Source organism: Erithacus rubecula (assembly GCF_903797595.1).
Source record: "Erithacus rubecula genome assembly, chromosome: 13".
Taxonomy (NCBI): Eukaryota; Metazoa; Chordata; class Aves; order Passeriformes; family Muscicapidae; genus Erithacus; species Erithacus rubecula.
The window spans coordinates 9,208,122-9,216,041 of NC_136665.1; positions in this window are offsets into that span (position 1 = coordinate 9,208,122).

Consider the following 7,920-nt stretch of genomic DNA (forward strand, 5'->3'; position numbering starts at 1 on the left):
GCCAGCCCCGACTTGTGCTTCTTGGGGCTCTTTGGCGGGGCTCCCGCGCGCCCCCGCGCCCCCCGCCGCGCGCCGCCCGACCACCCCCGCCCGGATTTTGGGGGCGCGGCCGGCGCGGCGGCGGCGGCGAGGAGGGGGGCGCCCGGCACGGCGGCGACTGGGGCCTCAGCTCGGCCCCCCCGCCCATCGCCGCCGCCGCCCCCCGCCGCCCGAGAGGGGCCTCCGCGGGCGGGGGGAGGCGGCGGAGGGCGGGGGGCGGTGGCTGCCGCGCTGGCCCTGGGTTCTCCGGAGGGAACTAACACAGGCGACGCCCTCCCGCGGCCGCCGGCAGCAGCGCGGGGGTCGTCGCCCCGGCGACTGGGGCCGCCCTCCCACCGACCCTCACCCCTGGGATCAACGGGGGAAGCCCCCGGGGGAACTCTGCGTGTCCGGTGTGACCCCCCCGCTCCCGGCGGCCATCGCCTCGCAGGGGAGGGTGCGAAAAGCGCGGCGGGGTCGGAGTAGGGCTGGGGAGGAGCCGGGAAGCCTCCCGACCGGGCTCAGTGCCGTGGGTGTGAGGCGGGGGGCTCAAGCCCCGCTGTAGGCGCAGCTCTGTGTGGGCGGGGGGAGGAGGGCGCAGCAGCGATGCTCTGAACCCCTCCAATTCACCCCCATCTCCCCAAATCCCACCCGGGAAACGCGGCTTCGGGGGGAGAGGGAAGGGATGCACGAGCCCCGGGCTGGGTCGGGAGGCGCCCGTTTCCCCCCGCTCCGTGTGGGATCCGTGTGTCCCCACCGTGGGTGGGGCGGGTGAGAGAGTGCGCGGGGACCCGGCTGTGCGCACACCGCTACACACACACACACACACACACACACACAAACACAGAAACACACACACACACACACACACACACACACACACACACACACACACACACACAAACACACACACACACACAAACACACACACACACACACAAACACACACACACACACACACACAAACACACCCACCCACCCCTACACACAAACACACACAAACACACACAAACACACACAGAAACACACACACACACACACACACACACACACACACAAACACACACACACAAACACACACACACACACACACCCCTACACACAAACACACACAAACACACACACACACACACACACAAACACACACACCCCTACACACAAACACACACAAACACACACAAACACACACAAACACACACACACACATACAAACACACACGGTCACACCCGCACACATGCCGCACCCCGCCCCCTGCCCACGCACGCCGAGCCCGCACAGCCCCGCCGCCTTCCCTTTCTCCTCCTCCCCCTCTCCCCATCCCCCGACTCTCTCCGCCATTTCCCTCGCCCAGCCCCCGCCGCCGGAGGGACGAGTCCCGACTGCTTGGGGTCCGCGGGGCAGCAGGATCCCAGCAGGATCCAACGCCATCCCGAACGAAGCGGGGTGCCCTGTCCCGCCCCGAGCAGAGAGCCCCCAGAACCGCGGGGCTCTGCCGTGTCCCGCACCCCTGTGATGGGCTCTGCGGCCCCAGGGATCCCCCATCGGGACCCCCGGAGCACCGGGAGCACGGAGCACCCACCCTGGGACACGGCAGCCAGCGGGGCTGCGTGATGGGTGCGGGTGTGCGACACGCAGGAACACACCTGTACGCGTGTGAAGGTAACGCTGTAGCCCGCTGGGAGCTTACAGCCAAACCGGCTACACAGTGTGGTTGGTATGTGTGTTGTGTCTATTACAGGTGTGTGATATCTAGCAGTTGTTATTGAATCTAATAGCTACATGTGAATTTAAAATTAATGGAAGCGCATGCATAAACGTAAAGACCTGGCTATATATTTTAAAATATTGACATGAACATATGAAAATTGCAGAACAATACATGTAGGTGGGTGGATGTGCGAGCAGGGCTGGGCAGTCACTGATCTCACCCCGGCTGTGTGGCTGGGAGCAGCACAGGGACTCAGCACCAATCCCCAGAGCTGTGAGGGCTCCTCTCCCTCCCCTCCAAAGGCGGGGGAGGGACTGGAACACACACGTGGAGATAAATGCAGGTGTATGTGAATAGAATGTGTGGGAGAGGCTGCTTGTGTGTGAGAGAGAGAAACACAGAGAATGGGAGAAAAAACACCCAACATACACACACACACACACACACACTCTGTCCCCATATGAACATACACACGTTATATACATATATATGGACACATATATACATATATGGACACAGACAGCGAGTCTTGTTCACACACGTCTCTCATATACATACATACATACATACATACATACATACATACATATATACATACATATCTACAGAGAGTGTGAGAGGTTCACAGGCAGTTCCCTCTTGCTATATATACACACATATTGGCATATACAGAAATGGGGGATGAGAGAGTGAGTGTGCTCTTCAAACATTCTCATTATGCACATGCAGACATATATGCATAATGTACGCAATATATATTGATATGGGGATAAGCTCTCTCACTCTTTTCTCCTGACCTCTGTATGTACACAAATACATGCACACTATTCTCTCTCACTATATACATCCTTATATGCATAGAGACACAGACACAGAGCTGTTCACACACATTTTCTCTTGCTGTCTATAGATAAATGTGCATATATACTTGAGGAAAAAAGCAAGATCTGTTGTCTCACACACACATTTTCTATCACTCACTCTCTCCTCCTGCCCTATATAACTGTATAATCTCTGTATAATTCCTTCTCTGTATGTGGTACATTATAGAGAGCAAGAGTTTTTCTCACACACAGTATTGGCTCTGTATAGATGCATGTGTGTACATGTGTACAGAGTGTTCACTCATAATTATCTATATGTGAATTTATACAAATATAATTAGAGCATTGCTTATACATATTGTTCTCTGTTCATATAAATGCACATATACCTATATGCTGAGCTGTTTTCACACATGGCAGTCCTTTCAGTTCCTGTATAGATATGTATATATGCATATATACATATGTACTTATATAGACAGTTGTTCACACATAATTCTAACAGAACATACAGAGTTAGGGAGGGCTGTTCACACAAACACTTCTCTTGCTATATATACATGTGTATAAAGAGGGGGGAGAGAGCTGTTCACACAATTTTCTCACTATATGGGTATACATATATTTATTACACTTCTGTATGTAGAGAGAGCCTGTTCTCTCACATCGTTCTCCACATATTTATACATGCACGTATAATTAGGGAGACAGCTGCACACACACAATAAATGCACACATACACAAAGATCTTCACACAGCAATAGTGTGTGTGAATAGTTCACACTAACCAAAGTCTCTGTTCACACATACCCTCGCTCTTCCCATATCTAAATATTTAGATATATACAAATAACAAAATGAGTGAGAGCAATTCATACACACAAACAGAGTTTCCATGACTCTCTTTTCACCCCCCCTCCATCTATACTCTCTGGAATTCATAAATATATGCATATCCATGTATATATGTTGATATATTCTCTGTCCATATGTACACACATGAGTAGAGATGGAGCCATCCTCTCACACAGAACTCTCTCTTGCCTTATACATGAGTACATAGATGCATATATACACATATATATACAGATTGTTCATGCACAGCTCTCACTATATATATACACACATAATTAAAGCACATTCTGTTTACACAGAAACACTATTTTATCTGCATCATACATGTGCATATGTATAGTTAGTGAGCTGTTTTCACACAAATATATATATGTGCAGATAAATACACATATATATGCTGTACATTTACACAGCCTGCCTCACACTTCTCTCCCTCCTTCTCTTGTTAACACTCTCAGATCTCTTCCTATACATGCACACATATTTGTATACATGCATCTATACAGAGAGACAGTGGTTCTTTCATACAATTACACAACTCTTTCTTGCTACACACGTGCACACACTCCATGTATGTATACACATAGATGTATAATAGGAGAATGAAGTAGCAGTAACATAATATACTGAATATAAAGTAGATTTATATAGTATATATACTATTTATATATGTACAGATGTGCATGTATACACACAGAGAGCTGTTCAGAGAGCTGTTTTCACATATAACACTAATGTATATTCTCTCTGTATATACATGTTCTCTCCTATGAAATGCTTTTTTTTGATATAGATAAACCTATATGTATACACATATTTGTGTGTATATATATATAAACTTCACACATAGTATTCTCTTTATGTATGCATATATACATATATAACTGGAGAAAGTACTGTTTGAATGTAAATATAGAGAGCAAGAACATGTGAGCTGTTCACAAATGTGCATAATTCTCTCACTATATATATATACACATAGATCTGTGCTTAGAAAGGGTGAAAGCCCTTTGCATATGAGTGTGCCTGAAATATATATATTTATCTATATACACACCAAAGGTACTTATGCATCTACAGAGACAGCATTGTTCTCACACACACACTTTTACCTTTCTATAAATATACACACATGTATATATATACATATATAATGTATATGTAGGGCAGAGAGAGTGACCTGCTCATTCACCTCTCTCTGCATGTATATGTATATGTATATATGTATATGTATATATGTATATATGTATATGTATATATGTATATGTATGTGTATATCTATATCTATATCTATATCTATATCTATATCTATATCTATATCTATATCTATATCTAATCTATGTATGTGTATAATCTCCAAGTGTTCACACTAACACAATATCTTTTGCTATATATCCACGTACATATGGATACATTACACATGTATACATTATAATACATGTGTATTATTACTGTATCCTTAAAACTGTATCCTTAAAAACACACAGTGCCCTTTCCCTCCCTGCATGCACATGCATGTACAGTGAGATTGTGAGCTGCTCAGTCTTTCTCTTGCTACACACACACACGTTTGGGAATATGAAATATGAAGCACACATGCACATTCACACACAGAGCATTTCCCATATCTCCAGCCACACACACTTTATTTAAACATTTACTTATATATGTCACTAATTGTGCATGTGTCTGTTTTCTACCATCCTTCCCATCTTTTCCATCTCTCCCCAAGAGGGAGAGAAAGACCTACACAGAGCATGGTAAAAATAACTCCATTACATCCCTCCCCCTGTGAAAATGCCTGAGGGGTATCTGTATGGCTGTGGTCTCTCCCACCCTCTCTTCTGCCCCATATATAATATCTGGGATGCATATACAGTGTGTGTGTGCATGTATTGATCTGGACATACATTCTCTGTCTGCATTCTCATGTGTATATGGAGAGCAAGCACAAGGGAGCCAGTCTCCCTCCCAGCTCACACACAGATGTTCTCATATTCACCTCTACATCCAATTTATTTAGATATTTATTTATGTGTTTGTATTTTCTTTCATTTTCTTTCTGTCTCCCTCCCCCTACTCTCTTTCTCAAACAAATATAAAAATAGCTGCAGAGAGCTGCATGTAAATGACCCTTTTATATAAAAAACAGACAGAAATAGAGAAATAATATACAACTATAAAAAAGTATTTAAAAATATATAAAATAGACACAGAGAAGTATATAAATACTAAGAAAAATCTCGGTGTTTAGACAAAGAGGAAAAACCCACACCCATAAAAATACAAGCATATAAGTATAAAATAATTTCAAATGTGTCTGAATGTCAGTGATCATTTCTATCTCTCCATGTATGGGGGCAGTAACTAATACACAGATGTACACACTTTTGTATATGTGTATATCCATGTAATTAATATTTAAATTTTCTTATATAATACATAAATAAAGTATATATGGGTGTGGCCACATCTATGTGTGAGATATTTTTTTCTCCTTCTCTGAGTATATTTATGCACATGAAGAAATACTTTATGCTACACGTGTGTACATGGGTAAGGCTGCAACCGCATATGTCTCATGAATAGAAACCTGTAACTGGTGCTGTGTCTCTGAGCCTTGGGAGATTTGCCTGTGTAGCAGCAATTCCCACACCCAGCTCCGTGCCTCTTTGTGCTCTCGTGCTTCCCCTGCTGATTTGCTCTCCAAAAGATGTGTCCTGGTAAATACACACATACACACATGCCTGCTGTAACGAGTATGCAAACAGCAAACACACCCGCGTTTGCCTGGAAGCATTCGGTGTGCCCACAGGAGCCGGAGCGTGTTTGTGCTTGTGTTTGTGTTTGTGCTTGTGTTTGTGTGTGTGTTTGTGTTTGTGCTTGTGTTTGTGTGTTTGTGTGTGTGTTTGTGTTTGTGTGTGTGTGTTTGTGTGTGTGTGTGTGTGTGTTTGTGCTTGTGTTTGTGTGTGTGTTTGTGTGTGTGTTTGTGTTTGTGTGTGTGCTTGTGTTTGTGTTTGTGCTTGTGTGTTTGTGTGTGTGTTTGTGTTTGTGCTTGTGTGTGTTTGTGTTTGCGTGTGTGTTTGTGTTTGTGTGTGTGTTTGTGTTTGTGCTTGTGTTTGTGTGTGTGTTTGTGTTTGTGTGTGTGTTTGTGTGTGTGTTTGTGCTTGTGTGTGTGTTTGTGTGTGTTTGTGTGTTTGTGTGTGTGTTTGTGTGTGTGTTTGTGTTTGTGTGTGTGTTTGTGTTTGTGTGTGTTTGTGTGTGTGTTTGTGTTTGTGCTTGTGTGTTTGTGTTTGTGTTTGTGTGTGTGTTTGTGTGTGTGTTTGTGTTTCTGTGTGTGTTTGTGTGTGTGTTTGTGTTTGTGTGTGTGTGTGTGTTTGTGTGTGTGTGTGTGTGTGTGTGTGCTTGTGTTTGTGTGTGTGTTTGTGTGTGTGTGTGTGTTTGTGTGTGTGTTTGTGTTTGTGTGTGTGTTTGTGTGTGTGTGTGACTCGTTCCCCGCGGTCCCGGCGCACCGGGGGCGGTGCGGCCGTTTGTGGCTGTGCTGGCACCGAGCCCGCCGGGCTGTGCTGGCCGGAGGGCTCCTGGGGGGCTCCGGCTGCAGTGCAGGACGGCTCCAGCCCCAAAAAGCAGCCAGGAGCCGCTGCTGAGCGTGCGGGAGCGCTGCCGCCCGGGCCCCGCAGCTCGGCTCTCCGCCGCCTTCCACGTGCCGGCCTGGGCTCCGACTGGAATTCCCTTGGCTCTGCTCCCCGCACGCAGCCCCGCAGCACGGATGGGGTTGTGTGATTGCCCAGCTTTCGTATTCGCACATCGCAGCTGCCGTCTGAGCGGTTCCAGCGCTACTGCCTGCCCTGCCCACCCTGCCCTGCCACGACCTCGCTCGGCTTCACCCCCTGCACCAGCCCTGAGCTGCTGGAACTTTTTCTATTATGCCTAGAAACAGTGGATTTGGGAACGGACCCCATCCCCTCGTCCAGCCAGGCTCATTCTTTGGGTCTCTTCCTCCTCCCCATGAAGCAGCTGAATGTTTCAGCCTCTTCCAGGGCGAGATTTCCTCTGGGATTCACCCAGCAAAAAGTCATCCTTGCACTCACTGTCATTGCACCAGCAACAGAGGTCATCACAAAAGTAAAAGCCACGAGACTCCAGTGGTGCAGGGAGTGGTTTTAAGTGTGTTCCCCCTGCAGCAACAGTCAGTGCAGCTGGCTTCTCCAGGCCACAGTGATGACAGTGACTCTTGCAGAACACCAGCCCCCATCTGTGACAACACCAGCCGTGAGTGTAACAGCAGGGCACCAATTCCCATGCTGCTTGTCTCCTGCACTGGTTTTTGAACACTTGTGTGCATTCCCACCTGTGAAAACATTGGTACGTGTAGGTGGCAAATGGAATCCTGCCCTCCCCTTTAGCATCCATAACATCCTGTGGCAAGGAGCCCCACAGCTGTCCTACCCCATCTGGAGCATTCTCCCTCTGCCTTGGGCTAGTGCCAGTTTATCTGGCTGGAAAGACATTAA